General features: G+C 38.6%; 1 long non-coding RNA gene and 1 pseudogene across 2 annotated transcripts; both read left to right on the top strand.

Annotated features, from left to right (window-relative positions):
- Positions 1–2929: 2929 nt before the first annotated feature.
- LOC107829629 (protein TIC 20-I, chloroplastic-like) lies at positions 2930–5296 on the top strand (annotated as a pseudogene).
- Positions 5297–13917: 8621 nt separating this feature from the next.
- Positions 13918–21006, top strand: LOC142167899 (uncharacterized). Of its 2 annotated transcripts, XR_012698140.1 has the most exons (3): positions 13981–14447; positions 19644–19711; positions 20732–21006. It is a non-coding gene; the product is annotated as an uncharacterized LOC142167899 (long non-coding RNA). The 2 variants fall into 2 exon arrangements; XR_012698139.1 differs by lacking the exon at positions 19644–19711 and having other exon boundaries at positions 13918–14447.
- The last annotated feature ends 2031 nt before the right edge of the window (positions 21007–23037 follow it).

Genomic DNA, 23037 nt, shown 5'->3' with positions numbered 1-23037 from the left:
GGCCAGAAGAATGACGACAACACAACAGCCATGGTGAAAAACAATGATAATGTTATCCTCTTTATAAATGAGGAATAGGAATGCATGTACTTATCAGGTCCAGAGTCGGAATGGGTGGTTGATACAACAATATCTTACCATGCCACACCGGCAAGAGATCTTTTTTGCAGATATGTAGCAGGTGATTTTGACATTGTGAGAATGGGTAACACAAGTTACTCAAAGATTGCGGGGATTGTTGGCATTTGTATCAAGACAAATGTCGGATGCATATTGGTTCTAAAGGACATGCGACATGTACCTGATTTGCGGATGAATTTGATCTCGGGAATTGCTTTAGACGGAGATAGATACGAGAACTATTTTGCAAATCAAAAGTGGAGACTCACCAAGGGATCATTGGTGATTGCAAAGGGAGTTGCTCATGGCACGTTGTACAGGACAAATGCATAAATATGGCAAGGTGAATTGAACGTGGCACAAGATGATATTTATGCAGATTTGTGGCACAAAAGGATGGGTCATATGAGCGAGAAGGGATTGCAGATTCTTGCCAAGAAATCACTCATTTCTTATGCCAAAGGTACAATGGTAAAACCTTGTGACTACTGTTTATTTTGTAAGCAACATAGAGTCTCATTTCAGACATCGTCTGAAAGAAAATTGAATATACTTGATTTGGTATATTCTGATGTTTGTGGTCCAATGGAAATTGAATCGATGGGCGGTAACAAATATTTTGTTACTTTTATTGATGATTCTTCACGAAAATTATGGGTTTATATTTTGAAAACCAAAGATGAGGTGTTTCATGTTTTCCAGAAGTTACATGCTCTGGTGGAAAGGGAGATCGGCCAAATGCTAAAGCGTCTCTGAAGTGACAATGGAGGTGAGTACACTTCAAGGGAATTTTAAGAGTACTGTTTGAGCCATGGGTTCAGACATGAAAATACATTTCCTGGAACCCCATAATATAAAGGCGTGGCCGAAAGGATGAACCGCACTATTGTGGAGAAGGTGAGAAGTATGCTCAGAATGTCTAAGCTGCCTAAGTCATTCTAGGGTGAAGCAGTTCAGACAACTTGTTACCTAATCAATAGGACTTCATCAGTTCCGTTGATGTTTGACATCCCAGAGAGAGTTTGGACGAACCAAGAGGTGTCCTACTCGCATCTGAAGGTGTTCGGTTGCCGAGCTTTTGCACATGTACCAAATGAGTAGAGAACAAATCAAGATGATAAAAATGTTCCCCGCATATTCATCGGATATGGAGATGAAGAGTTCGGATACAAATTGTGGGATCTTGTAAAGAAGAAGGTCATCACAAGCAGAGATGTAGTCTTCCGAGAAAGTGAAGTTGGAATTGGTGATGATATGCCAGAGAAGGCCAAGAATAGTATAATTCCTAAACTTGTTACTATTCCTTCTACTTCTAACAATCCCACAAGTGCAGAAAGTAGAACCGACGAGGTTGCCGAGCAGGGGGAGCAACCTGGTGAGGATATTGAGTAGGAGGAGCAACTTGATGATGGTGTCGAGCAAGTGGAGAACCCCACTCAGTAAGAAGAAGAACCTTAACCTCTAAGGAGATCATAGAGGCCAAGGGTAGAGACATACAAGTACCCTTCCACAGAGTATGTCCTCATCAGTAATGAAGGGGGGCCAGAAAGTCTTAAGGAGGTGTTGTCCCATCCAGAAAAGAACTAGTGGATGAAAGCCATTCAAGAAGAAATGGAATCTCTACAGAAAAATGGCACGTACAGGTTGGTTGAACTTTCAAAGGGAAAAAGACCAATCAAATGCAAATGGGTCTTTAAACTCAAGAAAGATGGAAATGGAAAGTTGGTCAGATACAAAGCTCGAATGGTGGTAAAAGGCTTCGAACAGAAGATAGGTATTGATGTTGACAAAAGTTTCTCACATGTTGTCAAAATGACTTCTATTCGAACAATTTTGAGATTAGCATCTTGCCTAGATCGTGAAGTGGAGCAGTTGGACGTGAAAGCTGCATTTCTTCATAGAGATTTGGAAATAGAGATTTATATGGAGCATCCAGAAGGATTTGAAGTAGTTGCAAAGAAACACATGGTGTGCAAATTGAATAAGAGCCTTTATGGATTGAACCAGGTACCAAGGCAGTGGTACATGAAGTTTGACTCATTCATGAAAAGTCAAACATACATAAGGATCTATTCTGATCCATGTGTATACTTCAAAAGATTTTCTGAGAATAACTTTATTATATTATTGTTGTATGTGGATGACATGTTAATTGTAGGAAAAGACAAGGGGATGATCGCAAAGTTGAAGGGAGATTTGTCCAAGTCATTTGAATGAAGGACTTGGTCCAAGCACAATAAATTCTAGGTATGAAGATAGTTCGAGAGCGAACAAGCAGAAATTTGTGGCTGTCTCAGGAGAAGTACATTGAACGTGTACTGGAACGCTTCAACATGAAGAATGCTAAGCCAGTCAGCACACCTCTTGTTAGTCATATGAAGTTAAGCAAGAATATGTGTCCTACAATAATAGAGGAAAAGGAAAGCATGACCAAAGTTCCTTATTCCTCTGTCGTTGGAAGTTTGATGTATTCAATGATATGCACTAGACCTAATATTGCTCACGCAGTTGGTGTTGTCAGTAAATTTCTTTAAAATCTTGGAAAAGAACACTGGGAAGTAGTCAAGTGGATACTCAAGTACCTGAGAGGTACCACGGGAGATTGTTTGTGCTTTGGAGGATCTGATCCAATCTTGAAGGGCTACACGGATGTTGATATGGCATGTGATCTTGATAATCGTAAATCTACTACAAGATACCTGTTCACTTTTCAGGGGGAGCTATATCATGGAAGTCAAAGTTGCAGAAGTGTATTGCACTCTCTACAACTGAAGTAGAGTATATTGCCGCTATAGAAGCTGGCAAGGAGATGGCATGGCTCAAGTGGTTTCTTCAAGAGCTAGAATTGCATCAAAAGGAGTATATCGTCTATTGTGACAGCCAAAGTGCAATATACTTGAGCAAGAACTCCATGTACCATGCAAGAACAAAGCATATAGATGTGAAATATCATTGGATTCGTGAGCAGGTGGAGAACAAATATTTACATGTCAAAAAGATTCACACGAGTGAAAATCGTGCTGATATGTTGACCAAGGTGGTACCAAGAGACAAGTTCGAGCTATGCAAAGAACTTGTCGGCATGCATTCAAACTAGAAGACAGTACTACCTCCTCTAGATGAATGAGACTCGAGGGGGAGATTGATGGGGTCCATCTCATTCAAAATTCAAATTAATAGGCATGTGCCTAAGGAAAATTTATTTGGTTTGGTAGCCAACTTTATTGAATTTATTTGGTTTGGTAGCCAACTTTATAGAATTTCTTTGGTTTGGTAGCCATCTTTGTTGAATTGTCAACATTGAAGAAAAAGAAGAAAAAATATGTACAAATATAGTAGGCTTTAGAGAGTGAGGCTTCGACTATAAAAGGAGAGTTTCTGCTCTCATTTCTACATACCAACAAAGAGAGAAAGAAAGAGTGAGGCTTCACAAACAGGGTATAAGAAAATAGTCTGTGAGAAAAATAGAGAGTGAGCGATATTGTAATGAGGTGGGAATATCAAAAGAGAGTTATTTCTTTTGAGAGTTGTAGTGGTCTTTGGAGTATTTTACTCGGACCTACAAAGTGTAAAATTCCTTGCTATAGTGATATCAGTTGCTCGTCTCGGGGCCGTGATTTTTTTTTTATTTAAAAGGGTTTTTCACGTAAAACTCTTAGCGTCGTTGTCACTCTTTTATTCTTGTTAATTACCGTATCTCGGTGCTATATTATTATTCCGCTTTTGTTACTGTGAATATTATTTCTGTAGGGGGCTTTATTCCCAACAATACTCCGCTTCCGCACTTGATTGAGCAACAACATTTTGTTTTTTACTTTTCCAAGAAATCACATTTCCCCGAACAACATACAGTACCCTGTAGTGGATCTTTTATCTGATATCGAACCAGCCCAATCAGCATCAATATATCCAACTACTTATGTATGGCCTCTATCTTGATATAGTAACCCCTCCGAGGAGCTCCTTGAAGATATTTTACAATCCGAATCACAATTAGAGATGTGTATCCTTCCATTCACTTTTTTTACGGCTCTCATGCACTTCAAACAGACAAATGTGCAAATCTTGAATACTGTAAAAAGAATAGGGAACAAAGGGTTTATGGTAAGTTAAATGTAGTTCTTTAGCATTTCGTGTTATAAGAAGCATGACAGAGAGAACAAAGTGGTATAGATACCTGAGCATTAAATCTCAGCCCTGCAAGCTCATAGTATAATTGTGTTTTGTTGGCTCTAGTAGTTGAAATAATTTAAAGCTAGTTAACCTTTTAAAGTTGAGTTGTCATTGCAGGATTCAGCTTCCTTGATCTTCCTTCTGCATCATCACCTCTTTTCGGTGGTGATTATGGTGGCCTTTTTCACGCTATACCCCAATTACCAAGGCGAAGCCATTTTTCCCTTGCCCCTAGAGCGTCAAAAGATGTCCCATATAGTTACAGATTCCCTGCGATGACCACAAAGCCAAGGTGGTGGTGGAGAACCTTAGCATGCCTCCCTTATCTGATGTCTCTTCACGAGACTTGGATGTATGCAGAGACGGCATATCATCTCCACCCCTTTTTGGAAGATCTTGAGTTTCTGACATACCCTTTCCTGAGAGCAATTGGGAGATTACCAAGCGGGTTTCTAATGGCATACTTCTTTGTTGCTTATCTTGGTATAGTGAGGAGAAAGGAATGGCCTCATTTCTTTAGGTTCCATGTGGTGATGGGGATGCTACTTGAGATTGCCCTGCAGGTTATTGGGACTATAAGCCGTTGGATGCCGTTTGCCGTGTACTGGGGCAAAGTTGGCATGCATTTTTGGACCGCCGTCGCATTTGCCTATCTGTTCACAGTTTTAAGAGTGCATAGGATGCGCCCTCGCAGGGATGTATGCAGACATTCCATTTGTCTGTGATGCAGCTTATATTCAAATACCTTATGATTAATGGCTGCCAACATATGTGTTGCGGAAGCCGAATATATAGAGAGTGATTAAATCACAACTATTATATCTAAAGGTAGCTAATAAATAGTAAATGAGATAATAATAAAAGGAACACCAGAAATTAATGAGGTTCGGCAAAATTTGATTTTTACCTAGTCCTCGGACACAATCAACTCAATCTTTAATTCACTCCAAAAATACAAGTGAAATACTACAAGAGAGAAAGAAGATTCAAATCCCTTAGGAGATAAGAAGGCAAGTAAGAGATGATTTCAAATGAACAAAACCCTTGCTATTTATAGAAGGGAAATGACCTTAATAATGTCAAGCATGACATCATATTAAGTGTGAACATGCAATGTAAATGCATGAAAAATGCATCTACCAATTTATTCCTAAAAGAAGGCTTCAAATGTTCACACTAGTTCACATTAATCTTGTCAAAATTCAACAAATCTCCACCTTGGCAAGATTCCACTTTTATAATCTTCTCTTACTAATAAATTTTGATTGTGTCTTCAACTTCAATCTTCAAAGTTTAACAATGTTGATTAAGTTCAAACAATGTTGAAACTTAATCGTAGTCACTACTTTTGTTAGTATATCAGCAGGGTTATCTGTAGTATGAATCTTTTTGCAACATGACTCCACCTTCTTCTATAATATCTCGTACAAAGTGATATCGAACATCAATGTGCTTCGTCCTTGCATGATAAACTTGGTTCTTTTCTAATTAGATAGCACTCTGACTATCACAAAATAGTGTGATGCTTTCTTGACCAATACCAAGATCTCTAAGCAACCCTTGAAGCCAAATTGCCTCCTTTACAGCATCCGTAACTGCCATGTACTCTGCCTCAATAGTAGACAAAGAAACCCGTTGACTGCAAAGTAGACTTTCAACTAACTGGTGCATTTGTAAAAGTGAAAACATAACGAGTAGTTGATCTACGCTTGTCCAAATCACACGCATAATCCGAGTCACAATATCCAACCAGATACTAACTATCCTCCTACTCAAAAATCAATCCAACATCTACAGTATTACAAATATACCGTAGAATCCATTTCACAGCTTGCCAATGCTCCTTTCCTGGATCATGCATATACTTGCTTACAACTCCGATAGCATGTGAAATATCAGGTCTTGTGCAAACCATTGCATATATCAAGCTACCAACGGCATTTCGCATATGGCACTCTTGACATATACTCTCGTTCAGCTTCATTCTTCGGTGACATAGCAGCACTAAGCTTAAAGTGAGGAGCAAGAGGAGTGCTAACTGACTTCGTGTTCTCATTCATGCCAAATCGATCTATTACTATTTTCAAGTATTCTTTCTGAGATAGATAGAGTTTCTTTGAATGTCTATCTCTTTATATCTCCATGCCAAGAATTTTCTTCGCCTCACCTAAATCCTTCATCTCAATCTCGTTTCTTAGTTGAATCTTCAACTTCTCAATTTCCTCTTGACTTTTGGAAGCTATCAATATATCATCAACGTATAGGAGAAGATATATGAAGGATCCATCTTCAAGCTTGCGCAATACACACAATGATCGTATTTGTTTCTTCTGTACTTCTGCCGCAACATAAACTTGTCAAATCGTTTGTACCATTGTCTAGAAGATTGTTTCAATCCGTACAACGATTTTTCAAGTTTGCACACCATATTTTCCTTTTCAGCAACTTTGAATCCTTCTGGCTGAGTCATATAGATTTCCTCTTCCAAGTCTCCATGTAAAAATGCAGTTTTTACATCTAACTAAACTAGTTTCAAATTCAACTGTGCTACCAAAGCCAACAAAACTCTAATGGAGAAGTGTTTCACGACTGGAGAAAATATCTCATTGTAATAAATTCCCTCCTTTTTCGCGTACCCTTTGGCCACCAATCTTGCTTTGTTGCGAACATCTTCTTGGTTAGAAAATCCTTCTTTCTTTGCAAATACCCATTTGCACCCAATTGCTTTCTTGCCCTTTTGGAGATTGGCCAATTTCCATGTGCGATTCTGATGAAGGGACTGCATTTCTTCATTCATGGAAATCCTCCACTTATCTTCTTCTGAACTTTAGACTGCGTCTTTATAAGTGGTAGGAACACCATCAGCTACAATTGAGGCTGCACAAGCCACCGTCTCTATGAGATGATCAGGTTTCTTTATTGTTCTTTTTGGCTTGCTGGTTGCTATTGATTCAAGTTGTTGTTGGGGTTCCTGATTTGGAATCTCCCCTTCCACTGACTCTTCTTCCAGGGGAAAATCTTCTATTGTTTCCTCGTTTTCTCCCTGTGTTGGAAAAATTAATTTTCCCTCAAACTCCACCTGCTTTGAAGTACCATCAGTTTATTTGCCATCTTCAACTCTCACCCTATCTGTTATGGCAGATTCATCAAAGGTAACATCTCTGCTGAATATAATTTTTCTTGTCTCTAGACACCATAATCGGTATCCTTTGATTCCATAAGTAATCCCCATAAATATAGTTTTCTTTGTCCTCAGATCCAATTTTGACTCTTTCACATGATAGTATGCAATTGAGCCAAACACATGCAAAAAATTATAATATTCAGCAGGTTTTGTCATACCATTTTTCAAATGGTGTCTTGCCTCCAATAGCGGCAGATGGTAGACGATTAATAAGGTGGCATGCATATGTTATTGCCTCAGCCCAAAATTCTATGCCCAAGCCAGCATTGGACAACATACACCGAACCTTCTCCAGCAAAGTCCAGTTCATGCGTTCTGCCACTCTATTCTGTTGTGGTGTATTTCTGACGGTGAAATGTCTCAAAAAGCCATCATCTTCACAAATCTTATTGTAAAGATCTTTTTTGTATTCTTCACTGTTATCTGTGCGAAGACACTTTATCTTTCTTCCTGTTTGAGTCTCTATCGTCGCCTTCCATTTGAGAAAAATTCTGAGCACCTCATCTTTGGTTTTCATAGTATACACCTACACTCTCTGAGAAAAGTCATTAATAAATGTTACAAAATAGTGTTTCCCACCTAATGAAGGTGTTTTGGAAGCACCCCAAACATCAGAGTGAACATAATCCAAAATGCCTTTAGTATTATGGATTGCTATTCCAAATTTATCCCTTGTCTGTTTTCCCTTGACACAATGCTCACAAAACTCCAAATTGCAAGTCTTTATTCCTTTTAACAATTCTTGATCTGATAAAATCTTCAAGGATTTTCCTCCAGCATGTCCCAAACATATGTGCCATAACTTAGTTGCTTTTGCCTCCTTGTTATCACTAGATGTCACTGTTGTTGTCCCAATAACTGTACTACCGTGATAGTGGTACATGTTATTATTTCTACGAATTCCCTTCATTACCACTAGTGCACCGGAGCATATTCTCATTATCCCATTTTCTGCAACGACTTTAATCCCCTTTAACTCTAGGGCTACTACAAAAATGAGATTTTTCTTCAATTCCGGTACGTATCGAACATTTGTTAATGTTCTGATCAATCCATCATAGTTCCTTAATCGGATTGAACCAATACCATATGCGGTAAGAGGATTATTATTCGCGGTGTGAATAACTCCACATTTCCCTTCTTGAAAATCAATTAACCAGTCCCTGTTGGAACACATATGATAGCTATAAGCTGAATCCATCAGCCATATGTCAGATGGATTGAATGGATCAGTTGTAACTAGTGAGAAATTAGAATTGTCACAATCAGCTACATTTAAATCCATGACAGCCTTCCCACTGTTAGGTTTGGCCTTATTTTTCAACTTTGGACAGTCTTTCTTCCAGTGCCCCTTTTCTCGGCAAAAGGCGCATTCATCTTTGCTGGGTCTGGATCTTGACTTGGATCTTGCTTTCTTCATTCTCATATAATTTTGACAACGACCTCTCACAACCAGTGTTTCTCCTTCTCCACTCTTTTATTTTTCTCTCTTTCTTTGTTCATAGTTGTACAAGACAGAACAAACTTCTTTGAGAGACACTTCATCATTCCCATGAAGTAGAGTAGTTTCGAGGTGCTCGTACTCATCGGAAAGTCAACTTAATAACATTAAGGCCATATCTCCATCACTAAAATTCACGTCCATATTCTGCAAATCTATCGCCAACTTATTAAAGCAGGTGATATGATCATTCATTGTAGTACGAGGAACATATGTGAAGCGTAACAGTCTTTTTTTCATGTAAAGTTTATTTTGACTGTTTTTCTTCTAGAATTTATCCTCCAACGCATTCCACAATTTATTTGCAGAAGTGTTTTTTGTATATGGATACTTTTGTTCTCTTGCAAGGTAAGATCGAATGGTACCACAAGCAACGCGGTTGATAATCTTCCAATCTCCTTCTCCAATATTGTCTAGCTTATTTTCTTCTATGACAATATCTAGCCCTTGTTGAAAAAGGACATCAAGAGCCTCAACTTGCCACATCCCGAAATGTCCTGACCCGTCAAAATTTTCAACTGCAAATTTCGCATTTGACATAATTCTTGTCATAAGCGAAGATGCCAACGACGTATTACTGATACCCGACGTGGACTATTCATTTTTATTATCTCCCATTTTGCTACAGATACTATTTATTTGCTGACAATACAGAACACCGAAGTAATTCTTTTCTAATGTGGAAGTTCAGACTATGCTGCAACCACAGAGCATACTAGGCTAGAACCTTGGCTCTGATACCAATTGTTGCGGAAGTCGAATATATAGAGAGTGATTAAATCACAACTACTATATCTAAAGGTAGCTAATAAATAATAATTGAGACAATAATAAAAAGAACACCAGAAATTAACGAGGTTCGGCAAAATTTGATTTTTGCCTAGTCCTCGGACACAATCAACTCAAACTTTATTTCACTCCAAAAATACAAGTAAAATACTACAAGAGAGGAAGAAGATTCAAATGCCTTGGTAGATAAGAAGGCAAGTGAGAGATAATTTCAAATGAATAAAACCCTTGCTATTTATAGAAGGGAAATGGCCTTAATAATGTCATGCATGACATCATATTAAGTGTGAACATGCAATGTAAATCCATGAAAAATGTATCTACCAATTTCTTCTTAAAAGGAGACATTAAATGTTCACACTAGTTCATATTAATCTTGTCAAAATTCAACAATATATTTATTATGCCTTTTGGAAAGAATATTGAGGCCGGATGGAACTGAAAATTATGAGTCTCTCGTGGATTGTAAAACTCAACTTTTATATAATGGACCTGTAAAACTAAATTTATGCTAGTGTTGTTCTTTCCTCTTCCATTCCTCAAAGGGATTGACTAAGTTCTCTTTGTTGTCAAACTGGTTTTAAGTTTGTTCTCCTAAATCTCAATTGCATTTATTCCTATCATTCTAAATCCCTTTTAGCCCCATTTACATTACTCTTTCTTTCTCTTATCTTTGCCTGCTCTGCGTTGTTTCGTCACTTCTTGTTCACTATCGAAGAAGCATGTAACCAAACAAGGACTCATAGAAAAGTAGCTTAGATCCTTTATAAATTGACTCAAGTAGTTCTTTTCATTAGTACAATAGAACTCTAGCCAATAATATAATGAGATTTTTACCTTCCTATACTACATATGAAACTTTATTATCCTCTCTAATCAAGTTTTAACTTAATTACATGGTCATATATAATTTATCAGTTATATACAAATTAGTTTTAAATGAGTATCCCTTTATATTAGAAATTGAATAAGAAATTAGTTATTTTCCATCCATGTTCTCTCTCTCCGTCTCTCTCTGTCTCTATCTCACATTCTCTGTTCTTTCCCCAATTTTTCCTCCTCTGATGTTCTCTACTTTTTATTCTTTCATGTTGTATATATTTTTAATAGAATTTATCAATGAATTTCAATCGTTTTACTACAATGTTTTAACCTAGCAATTTTCTTTCATGTTGTACAATTGGTGTTCGAATTGATATTGTCAATGAATAAAGTTTGAAGGTGTTACTGACAACCATTAAAAAGCTTTGAATTCGAATTTGAGTTTTCAAAAATAATTATTTGTATGGATTGGGTGTTGTTGCAAATAATTGGGAATATTGTTTGGAATTTATATCTCAATTTCTAAGGTGCTTGGGGAAGATTAGACTTGATATTGATCAAATTTCATAATGAAAATTATAGTTGTATGTAAATTATATTTAAGTTGTATTATGTTGTAGTTATATATATTTGTATTTGAATGTTGTATGAAGTTTGAAAAATAGTTGTATAATGTATGAATCGTTGTAAGAAATATGTATTTAAGTTATAAATACTACTCCATCCGTTCCAATTTATGTGAACATGTTTGACTGACACGAAATTTAAGAAAAAATGAAGACTTTTGAAATTTGTGGTCCTAAACAAGTCAAAATGGGTCGAGAGTATTTGTGTGGTTATAAAAGCTTGTCATTAAGGGTAGAATTGTAAGTTTAAGCTAAATTGTTTCTAAATTTAAAAATTGGTCATTCTTTTTGGAACGGACCAAAAAGGAAATAAGTTCACATAAACCGAAACGGAGGGAGTATCTTTTTACATAAAGCTATTGATATGTATCAAAATTATATTAAGAGAGAAAGTTTTGATTGGATTTTCATAGAGTTAGAAGAACACACCATATACAAAATATATACATATCATATGCAAAATACATACAAAAGACATATTATATAAAATTTGCATGAAAATTATATTTAAGTTATATGATATTGTAGTTGTATTTAAAAGGATAAAAATAATATATGAAAACTGTAAATAAATTGTATACTATATAATTAATTGTTCTTCCCCACATACATTTTTATGTTACATTGATGACATATCACAGATTTTGTAGTGTCGAGCACAGAAGCAGAAGCAGCATGTGGCATTAGTTCAGACAGCTCAAATTTGAGTCATCCAACTAAAAATTACTATCTTTTAGTTGGAAAACAGAGCAAGCAAAAGCTTTGTATCCAGTCGGGGAAAAAAGGAAAAGAAAACTGGTAAGAAAAGTACTATAAGTTGCACTATTGTCAACATTAAAATCTCATTTGGATTTAACAAAAATTAGCTGAATAGTGAAGGATAATTTCCAGAAAATTAACCATTATCTTTGCAAAAATCTGATGCAGTAACCAAGATCAACTTCTAAGATAACTTGATGTATTTTACTAAAACTGATTCGAAATGGAACAAGATTTGTAATTAACTAACATGCCCTTCAACTGCGTGAGTAACCTTTAATTCATGGGTAAAATGATGCCCGTTGATTCGCAACTAATACTACTATTTTCTTGAGAGATGGTAAAATCCACCATCTTTTAGTAACGTTCAATTCGTCCAAGTTTAGATGGATTGAGTTATAATTGTGTGTTGACTTAATTTTGAACTCGAGGTGATCCATCAAACTATTGTGTCAAAATAGAGTTAAAATAATGTAACTCGACAGTCAAAATGAAACTCTATCCCAAACTTACAAAATTAAATTTAGAGATTGGGAATTATGTAAATCTGGAAGAACTAAAGTTACAAATTTAATAAAAATATAATAGTTTTACCTTTTTATTAAAAAGCAAAATAAAATGAAATGATCACGACGATATCATTTCAATATTGTTCTGGATTCAGTCGCATTCGTGTCTCACGTCTGGCTAAACCTTTTGTCTCTCAATATATTATGTTGCCGAGTTGAGGAAGTTCATATTTCCTATACACCAAAATTGTTATCTTTGGAATATCTGACCCGAGATAACGCAGGTTCTATTCATATGGTGGTGGAATAAATTCGCGTTCATTGAATATTAGTACTTGCCAAAATCTGAGAAGGTAAGAATTTAAGAGGGCAGCCATTGATGGCAGAGGCGGATCCAGGATTCGAAGGTTGCAGGTACCACCATGTTATGCATACAATATATATGTCAGTAGCTATAAAGACAGATTATGAATAATGGGTCGGTTCGCTTAGTTTTTGGTTAATTTGAATAGGCCTTTCATTCACAAAGCAAATAAGTTCGATTTTAGTTTAAATTTTTAACGCTTAATTTAAATACATTCTAAATACAAATTCAAAAGAAAAAATAACATTTCATGAAATAGCGCCTCCAATATAAATATTTTCTTAAAGAGTAGCTTAACTACACTATATATTCTTTGTTTGACTAGATTAATTTACTTGTATTGTTCTTTGTTTATTTTTCCATCTTAATTGTTGAGTTATATGACAATTATTTTCAAAGAAAAACCTTCAACATTCAACCTATGATATTCGACTCAAAACGACTATCAATCAAGCCATTTAATTTTTTTTCAAAACCCAATAGAAGATATTGCTCAAATTATATTCCAATATATAAATTAATATCGTTTCATTAAAAATAAAAAAAAATTATATGCTAATTAAAATCAATTCAAATTACCTATAGAAAATAATTGTTCATAAAGTATAATGATAAAAACAAAATGAGGACTAAAAGTTAAAAAAATGAAGAAAGAGACTTAGCAAGTAATAAAATGAGGGAAATAGCCGAAAAGGAAGAAAAAGAGGTGAGGTCCTAGAGCTCAACTGAAAAATAAAGGAAACCTTAATAAGTAGAAAAAATGAAAAATCAAAGAAGTTGCTCCAACAAGGAATTGAACTTGCATTCATGAGGCCAAAGAAAGCCTTCAAAGGAAAGGTTAAATCAATGACACCCACTTCCACTTTATGATTTCTAGGTGTTACTCTATCCATATATACGTTTTTTCACAGAGATATTATGTACATAGTAAGAACTTTAGCGAAGCAAGCGGGTGTTGTGATATCCCTACCTTATCCGTCCCTGATTGAGGTACAGTTTTTTCCGATCTTATACCAAAATTACCTTCCGTCAAGGAGATGATCTTACACTACTGTAGGTACTTGAAAATTTTCATTAAAATCTCGAGTTCAACCCTCGAGTTCTGTAGCCTAGTATTAATTGATTGCTCAATGCAAACCATTATTTTTTATGTGCCAAAGTTACTCTCCTTAGACTGTTCCTATCATATTAGTGTACCTTCTTTTTCATTTGAACGTATTTCAAGCCAACTCAGGATTTGCATATTTTATTTTTCATCCCACTCCTGAAGTTGAGAATTTAATATCTTATCTTGAGTTTTCATCAATTTGGTCATATTCAAAATACTTCAATGCCATTTTCTCGACTTGTTGGCCCGAGATAAATACTATACAATGTGACAATAGAAGTAGAAAGTTTCTATGTCTGACATTTGTTGAATTGGAAAGAGTATCTTATAAATGCTTAGATAGAATACAAGAGAAAGTGAGAAGACAGTTGTTGACGCTTGATAGAAAGATGTTGAGAGTTAACCTACTATCATTAAAGAGATTCATATAATTCGTTTCAAGCAAACCCAAGGAAAAGAGAAAAATAATGAATCGACATCTTCTATTTCAAGGTAATTATTTGTTGTGTGAAATATATGTATTTACTCTATGATAGTGGTTCCGATCATTCATTTTCTGCTGTTAATATTTTCTCTGGTTCTTGGCGATCAAGCCCTAGTTCTATTTCTTGGTTTTCAGAACCTTATACAATCACGGATATAGATCTCTCGAAGTAGCTTATTTGGTAATTCAGATTTTGAATTTTGAGTTTTGAGTTTTGAGTTTTGAGATGTGGAGGTAGGTTAATCTCATCTAATAATTCAAATTGAAGGAGGTTTTCTTGAATTGGTTAGAAATTTCAAGGTTTTACTTATAAGGCCCTTTAAGTTTTCGATTTGCCGCTGGCGAAAATATTGGTTTGAAAAATTCCGGCGATTCGTTGCTGTAAAATTCCGGCGATAGTCAAAAGTAGAAAGAAAAGCTCATATTTACCCAATTACAAGTTTTTCCCATTCTCTCTCAAGTTCAACTACTGCGAATTCTTGATCCATCTTAAATCTGAAACACCAACATCTCCAAATCTCCATAAATCAAAATCCTTGAAATCGAAACTCCATCGATTCCTTGAAAGACTCTGTATTCGAAGACGTCCCAAGTACAATAGTAGAGCGATCCGTTCCAAACTAAAGAACAAGGGGTCCTGAAGGTCGGTGTACATCCAATCAAAGTTTAACAAGCCAAATCTTGAATTGTAGCAACACTTTTTTCTATTTGGTGAAGGAGAGAATTTCTCAGCAATTGGGGATTTTTCCACCGCCGGCCGGATTTCCGTTAACTTCAAGGGCTGCAATCCAAGTTCTATTGTTCCTCTCTTGTCTTAATATTTTAATAGTTTAATATTTTAACTTAATTATATTTTTTTGCCTGCCTATTTTGTTCTTGAATATTTAGTTAGTATTTGCCTTAGCATTGTCAAATTAATTGCATTAGTGATAGCTTTACCTACTTGTTTATATTGTTATCTACTTGTTTACATCTTTATTTTGACTCTTTTATTTTGAATCTTTATTGCACATTTTCTTTGTGACCTTTAGCTGTAGATTATAGCCTCATTTAGCTCTTGTATTTTGGTTCTTCACCTATTTTTCTATCCTTTAGTTGTAGATTATAGTTCCTTTAGTTCCTTTGTTTTATTTCGTCGCCTGTTTGTCTGACCTTTAGTTGTAAATTATAGTTTTCGTTAGTTCCTGTATTTTATTTCTTCACCTGTTTTGTAACCTTTAGTGGTAGATTATATTTCGGTAATTCATTTTATTTTTGGTGCTTGTTTTCGGGATAGTGCTTGCGTAGTGATTCCTAGATTATAGTGGCTTTAGTGAATGATGTTAGGGTAAGGTCTTGTCCTCGGGGGTGTCAGCGAGGGGGTGCGGGGAGGGGGGAGGGGGATGGGGGAGGGGGAGGGAGTAAGGCGGTAAGAGGGCTAAGGGAGCTACTAGGCTGAGAGTAGGGTCTTGGAACATAGGAACTTTGACTGAAACATCTGTAGAGTTAGCGAAGATTCTCGAGAAAAGGAAGATTAATATAGCTTGTGTACACTGGGTGGGTAGGCGATAAGGCGCGGGACGTGGGCAGTTTCAAACTTTGATATTTTGGGAGAGTGGGGGCTGGAACGGGGTAGGTATCTTGGTTGATAAGGACCTCCGGGGACTAATGATGGAGGTTAGGAAGGTGAATGACGGGCTTATGACTATTAAGCTAGTTGTTGGAGGTTTTACTCTGAACATAATCAGTGTGTACGCACACCGAGCAGGCTTGGATGAGGAAGTCAAAAGGTGTTTCTGGAAGGATTTGGATGAGATGGTGTGTGATATCCGACATATCGAGAAGCTTTCCATAGGAGGAGATTTCAACGGTCACATTGGAGCGACATCTGGGGGGTATGATGATGTGCATGGTAGCTTTGGTTTTGGAGATAGAAAAGGAGAAGGAATGTCTCTTTTGGACTTTTCTAGAGCATTTGATTTGGTGATAGCAAACTCGAGTTTTCCGAAGAAGAGGGAGCACCCGGTCACCTTCCGGTTTGGTGATCGAGACTCAGATTGATTATTTACTCTGCAGTAAGTCCGATAAAGGTCTTTGCACGGATTTTAAGGTCATCCCGAGTGAGAACCTCTCGATCCTTCATAGGCTCCTGGTCATGGACCTTGAGATCACGAGGAAAAGAGCGATGTATAGCTAACATAGGATCAAGTGGGGAGCCTTGACAAAAGCTAAAGCGCAGGAGTTATGGGTCAAACTGGTGACTATGGGGGCTTAGAGGAGTAGTGGGAATGCAAGCGCTACGTGGACCACGACTGTGCAGTGCATTAGGGAAGTCACGAGAGAGGTATTAAAATTATCAAAGGGTTACTTTGTTGGTCACAAGGGAGACTGGTGGTGGAATGGAGAGGTACAAGGAAAAGTGAAAACCAAGAAAGCAGCGTATCTGAAACTAGTGGAAAGTGTAGACGAGGAGGAGAAGAAGGTGAATAGGGAGCATTATAAGTTGGCTAAGAAAGAGGCAAAACTAGCAGTTACGACGGCCAAGACTGCAGCTTTTAGTCATTTGCATGAGGAACTCGAGGTCCGAGGTGGGGATAAGAGGTTGTTCAAGTTAGCCAAGGAGCGAGAAAGGAAGGCGTGTGACTTGAACCAAGTGAAGTGTATCAAGGACGAAGAAGGTAGAGTTTTGTTAGATGAGGGGCTTATGCGTCGGAGATGGCAGACCTACTTCCATAGTCTCTTGAACGAGGAGAGGGACATGAGCATTGTACTGGGTGATTTGGAACTTTCCGGGAGTCGTTGTGACTTTTGGTATTGTAGGTGGATTAGAGTTGATGAAGTTGAGGGGGATATGTGTAAGATGAGCAGGGGAAAAGCGACCGGGCCAGATGAAATCCCTGTGAAGTTTTGGAAGAGTACGGGCAAGGCAGGATTGGATTGGCTCACTAGGTTATTTAATGTCATTTTTAGAACGAAAATGATTTCCGAAGAGTGGAGGTGAAGCACGATGGTTCCTATATACAAGAACAAGAGTATTATCCAAAATTGCAATAACTATTGGGGTATCAAGTTGTTTAGCCATACTATGAAAGTCTTGGAGAGAGTGGTAGAGTTAAGGGTGAAGAGTAGGGTGTCTATTTCTGAGAACTAGTTTGGGTTTATGCCGGGGCGTTCAACTACAGAAATCATCCACCTTGTTAGGAGATTGATGGAGCAGTATAAGGAGAGAAATAAGGACTTTCATATGGTGTTCAACGACTTAGAAAAGGCATACGATAAAGTTCGGAGGGAGGTTTTGTGGAGATGATTGGAGGCCAGAGGTGTACTTGTTGCCTACGTTATATTGATTAAGGACATGTATGTTGGAGTAAAGACCCGAGTGAGGACGGTGGGTAGGGACTCAGACCATTTTCCGATTATAATGGGGTTGCATCAGGGGTTGGCACTCAACCTTTTTTTGTTTGCTCTAGTGATGGACTTACCGACGCGCCACATCCACGGGGAGGTGCCGTGGTGCATGCTATTTGTAGATGATTTTGTATTGGTTGACAAGATACGAGACGGTGTGAACGCATAATTAGAGGTATGGAGGCAGACCCTAGAATCTAAAGGTATCAAGTTGAGTAGGACTAAGTTTAGTGGCGAGACTCAAGGGGGAAAGAGGAGGTGAGGCTGGACTCACAGGTCATCCCTAGGAGAGGGAGTTTTAAGTACCTTAGGTCTATTATTCAGAGAGATGGAGAGATTGATAAAGATGTCACATATCGTATTGGGGCGGGATGGGTGAAATGGAGACTCGCTTCCGGTGTTTTGTGTGACAAGAAGGTGCCACCAAAATTTAAGGGTAAGTTCTACATAATGGTGGTCAGACCAATGATGTTTTATGGGGCTGAGTGTTGGACAGTCAAGGTCGCTCATGTCCAGAAGATGAAAGTAGAAGAGATGAGGATGTTAAGATGGATGTGTAGGCACATCATGTTAGATAGGATCAGAAATAAGGTTATTCGCGACAAGGTGGGTGTAGCCCCTATTGAGGACAAGATGCGGGAAGCACGGCTTAGGTGGTTTGGTCATGTGAGTAGGAGGAGCACTGTGACAACCCGGTCGGTCGTTTTGAGTATTAAAACCCTGTTTCCCTATTTACTGCTCAAATTATGATTTACGAATTGTTATTTGACTTGATGGGGTAATTTGTTCGGGGTCGGTGAGGTTTTGGAATAATTTGAAACACTTAGTTCCAAGCTTTAAAACTTAAGTTGAAAATGTTTTGTGGTGCCGAGGTAGATTAATTAGTACAAAGGTTGTAAAAATTTCTCGCGGCTCGGACTTTTTGGGTTGAACAATGCACTGAGAAGTAAAGGAAAATTTTCGGCAGAAGAGGACATTTTTGTGGCCTACTATGCGGTCGCAGAATCACTTTGCGGACCGCACAATGGCCGCAGAGTGAAACAGATTTGAGGCAAGATTTCAGGAAAATCTGTTGTGCATTATGCGACTGCAGAACATGTATACGGGCCACATAATTACCGCAGACCTAAACAAGCGACCCCCGTTTTTTAGCTTCAATTATGCGGTCAGTTTGCGGACCGCATACGTGTTATGCGATTGCAAATCTGCATTGGGGCTTAAATTCTTTCTAATTTTTGACCCAACCCAACTTCGATTTATAGCCCTTGAAGCTCATTTTAGAACATAAATCTGACATTTTTAGAGAAAAGGGAGAGTGTTCTAGAGAGAGGAAGAAGCTCAAGTGCTTTGTTCATCAAGATCTTGTTAAAGCTTTGAAATCCAACAAGGAAATATCACAAGATCTTCACCCAAGAGGTAAGGTTCTATCCCCTAGTCTTCAATTTCGAGTTTGGGTAAAGATTGGGTGATTAAGAATATGATTCTTGGGTGTAAGAGTATTATTTATACGTATCAATAAGGTTTATGGAAAGATTGTTGAGTTCAAATGGGTAAAGATTGGGTTGAAAATGGTAGAAATCTTCAAAGACTTTAATTAAAGATTTGAGGGTCGAGTTGATGTCGAAATTTGGTAAAATTTGTATGATTGGACTCGTAGTTGGATGGGCGTTCATTTTGTAACTTTTGTCGTGTTCCAGGACGTGGGCCCCATGGGCAATATTTGAGTTAATTTCGGATTTTTATTGAAAATTTTTGCATTTCCTTATGAAATTAATTACAATAATTGGTATTGACTGGATTGAATTAATTGTGGCTAGATACAAGGCTTTCGGAGACCAATTCTCGTGGCAAGGGCATAACAGAACAAAGAATTATACGGTTTGAGGTAAGTAACAGTTTTAAATATGGTCCTGAGGGTATGAAACCCCGGATCATTGTATCATGTGAGTATTTTGGGGGTGACACACATGCTAGGTGACGGGCGTGTAGGCGTACACCGTGGGAATTGGGAATTGGTCTATTCGATGAAACTGGAAAGTTGAATAAGCTTATTGTTAGCTATGTGCCATTTCTGTGCTATAGAAATTTGACAATGAATTATGCTTAGGCTATGTGTTGGTGTTGTAAAAACCCCAGTGGTCGTAATACCTGTTGAACCTTCCTGCTTATTGTTACTTGTACTCAGTCGTAGTATTATTTGCATATTATACCTCAATCTTTGTTATTCCCTGCTAATACATTATATCATTATGTTTTGGGCTGATTTCCCTTTATTACTGAGGGTCATGAGACTAGAGAGGTTGATAACTGAGTGAGGTCGAGGGCCTATTTGTGAGGTATTGATACCATAGCGTGAGTTGTCTGTGCGGATCTTGATATGATATTATAGCATGTGAGTTGTCCGTGTAGCACATGAGTTGTCTATGCGGATTTACATATTGACACTATAACACGTGAGTTGACCATGCATCACGTGAGTTGTCCATGCGGGTTATAGCGCTTAGGCTGTAGGAGCCCCTCCGGAGTCTGTACACCCCCCAGTGAGCGCATGTACCTATTGGGTGTAAGTACTTAGGGCTGAGAGACGAGTGATTGAGCTGTTGTGATAAGGTGAGTGACTGTTCCCCTGAGAGGCTGTACTTGCTTTTCATTTGTTATTGCACTTAGTTGCTATCTGTCATTGTTGTGAAATTTCTAAAAGATTTTATATCCGGATTACCTGAACTTAAACTGTATAAAACTGATTTGACTTAAACTGCCGGATTTGAAAGCATGTCTATTCTTTGATGGAATTACTGAAAATAAACTATAACTGTGTAGCTCGTCAATATCTTCAGTTCCTTATTTATTATTGTTACCTACTGAGTTGGATGTACTCACGTTACTCCTTGTCCCTCGTGTGCAGATCCAGGTGCTTTCGGACACGGTGGACGTTGATCTCGTGCGTGGTTGAGTATCGGAGTCTTACGAGGTAGCTGTCGGCGTTCGCAGTCCTTGTCTCCTTTCTTGTTATCTTTTCTTTCTCTGTATTGGCATTTTGGCACAGACTGTTGTAGACTCTGTTTCTAGATTAGTTGTTTAGATGTTAATGACTTAGTAACACCCCGATGTCGGGCTATTTTTCCGCACTTATGCTTTGGGTTTTACCCCGTTTTTATGACAAATTCCGGTTATTTTAAATGACTTAATTCATTTCTGGTAAATATTGAAAGTGTTTTGGAAATGTCGGCTTACCTAGTGTCACGATAGGCGCCATCATGACGGGTTAGGTTTTGGGTTGTGGCAAGTTGGTATCAGAGCCTAGGTTACATAGGTCTCACGAGTCATAAGCAGGTTTGTAGAGTCTTGCGGAGGTACATAGACGTCTGTACTTATCTGCGAGAGGTTGCCGAACCCTTAGAAAAATTTCACCTTCTTGTATTCTATCGTGCGAACTTGTTGATTCCGGAAAACTAAAATTCTTTTATTCTATTCTCTCACAGATGGTGAGAACACGTACTACTGAATCGGACGGTCAGCCACCAGTGCCACCAGTTAGGGCCGCGAGAGGTCGGGGTAGTGGTAGAAGCTGGGGCCGAGGTAGAGGTCGAGGTATAGCTCATACAGCAGTTTGAGCAGCACCTGTAGCACCACCAGTTGCTCCAGCTCATGAACAGAATCCAGATATAGCTGAGCCAACAGGACCAGCTCAGGCACCAGTTGTGCCCATTGAAATTCTAAGCCTTCAGGAGACTTTGGCCTAGATATTGACAGTTTGCACTGGCCTTGCTCAGGTGGTTTCGGCTCGGGACACACCTGCCACTTCTCAGGTTGGGGGAGGCACTCATACCCCTGTTTTCCGTACTCCAGATCAGGTAGTATATGGACTTCAGATATATCGGGGGCACTACCAGCCCAGCCAGCTGCAACTGCTCAGGCCCCGGTAGTCCCCGTTATGGTAGATGATGAGCATATGAGACTTGAGATATTTGGGAGGCTTCTACCTCTATTATTTAGCGGTGTTGAGTCAGAGGATGCTTAGGGCTTTCTAGATAAGTGCCAACAGATGCTTCGAACAACGGGTATTCTGGAGACCAGTGGGGTCTCGTTCACTACTTTTTAGTTTTCTAGGACTGCTTTGAAATGGTGGGAGGCTTATGAGAGGCGCAGGCTGGTCGGTGCAGTAGCACTTACATGGCAGGAGTTCTCTATTCTCTCTTTGATGAAGTTCGTGCCGCAATCTCGTAGGGAGGAGCTGCGCAGACAGTTTGAGCAGCTTCGGCATGATGGCATGTCTGTGACCCAATACGAGATGAGGTTTTCTAAATTGGCTCGTCATGCAGTTTGTTTGGTTCCCACTGATAGAGAGAGGATTAAGAGGTTCATTGATGGCCTAACGTATCAGCTACGATTGCTTATCACTAGAGAGAGGGTATTTGGTGCCACTTTTTAGGAGGTGGTTGACATTGCTCGACAGATAGAGGTGGTCCGTAGCCAGGAGCGTAGTGACGGGGAGGCTAAGAGGCCTCGAGGTTCGAGAGGTTTTTGTGGGATACCTTCTGGGGGACAGTCCTACCACGGCAAGGGTCACCCTTATAGGCCCGCTCAGACGACTCGTCCAGCTCATCGTGGTACATCAGCTAGCCACGGTTCTTACAGTGCTCACTCAGGCCAGTCTTCATTCAGTGAACTACTAGCGCAGAGTTCTCATCATGCCTCATACGCTCAGGATTCTACAAGTAAATCCTCGGGTTATCAAGAGCAGTAGTTCCGTCAGAAGAGGGGTTGTTTCGAGTGCGGGGAATTGGGTCATTTCAAGAGAGATTGTCCTAGGATGTTGATGTGGGCTCCACAACAGAGTTCTCAACCGACGACACCAGCACTAGCAGTTACACCACCCGCCTAGCCAGCTCGGAGAGGGGTTCAGGCAGCTAGGGGTCGCCCAAGAGGAGGAGACCGATCAGGTGGCGGTTAGGCCCGATTCTATGCTTTTCCTGCCAGGAAAGATGTTGTTGCCTCAGATGCAGTAATCACAGGTATTGTCTTAGTGTGCCATAGTAAGGCTTCTATATTATTTGACCCTGGTTCTACTTATTCGTATGTATCATCGTACTTTACTCATTATCTGGGTATGCCCAGTGAGTCCTTAGTTTCACTTGTTCGTGTATCAACGCCGGTGGGTGATACTATTATTGTGGACTGTGTGTATCGGTCGTGTGTGGTAACGATTGG

The sequence above is a fragment of the Nicotiana tabacum genome, chromosome 13, assembly GCF_000715075.1.
Source record: "Nicotiana tabacum cultivar K326 chromosome 13, ASM71507v2, whole genome shotgun sequence".
In the NCBI taxonomy this organism is placed as follows: Eukaryota; Viridiplantae; Streptophyta; class Magnoliopsida; order Solanales; family Solanaceae; genus Nicotiana; species Nicotiana tabacum.
Note: the sequence above shows the minus strand (reverse complement) of the source record. Positions and strands in the feature narration are given on the sequence as shown.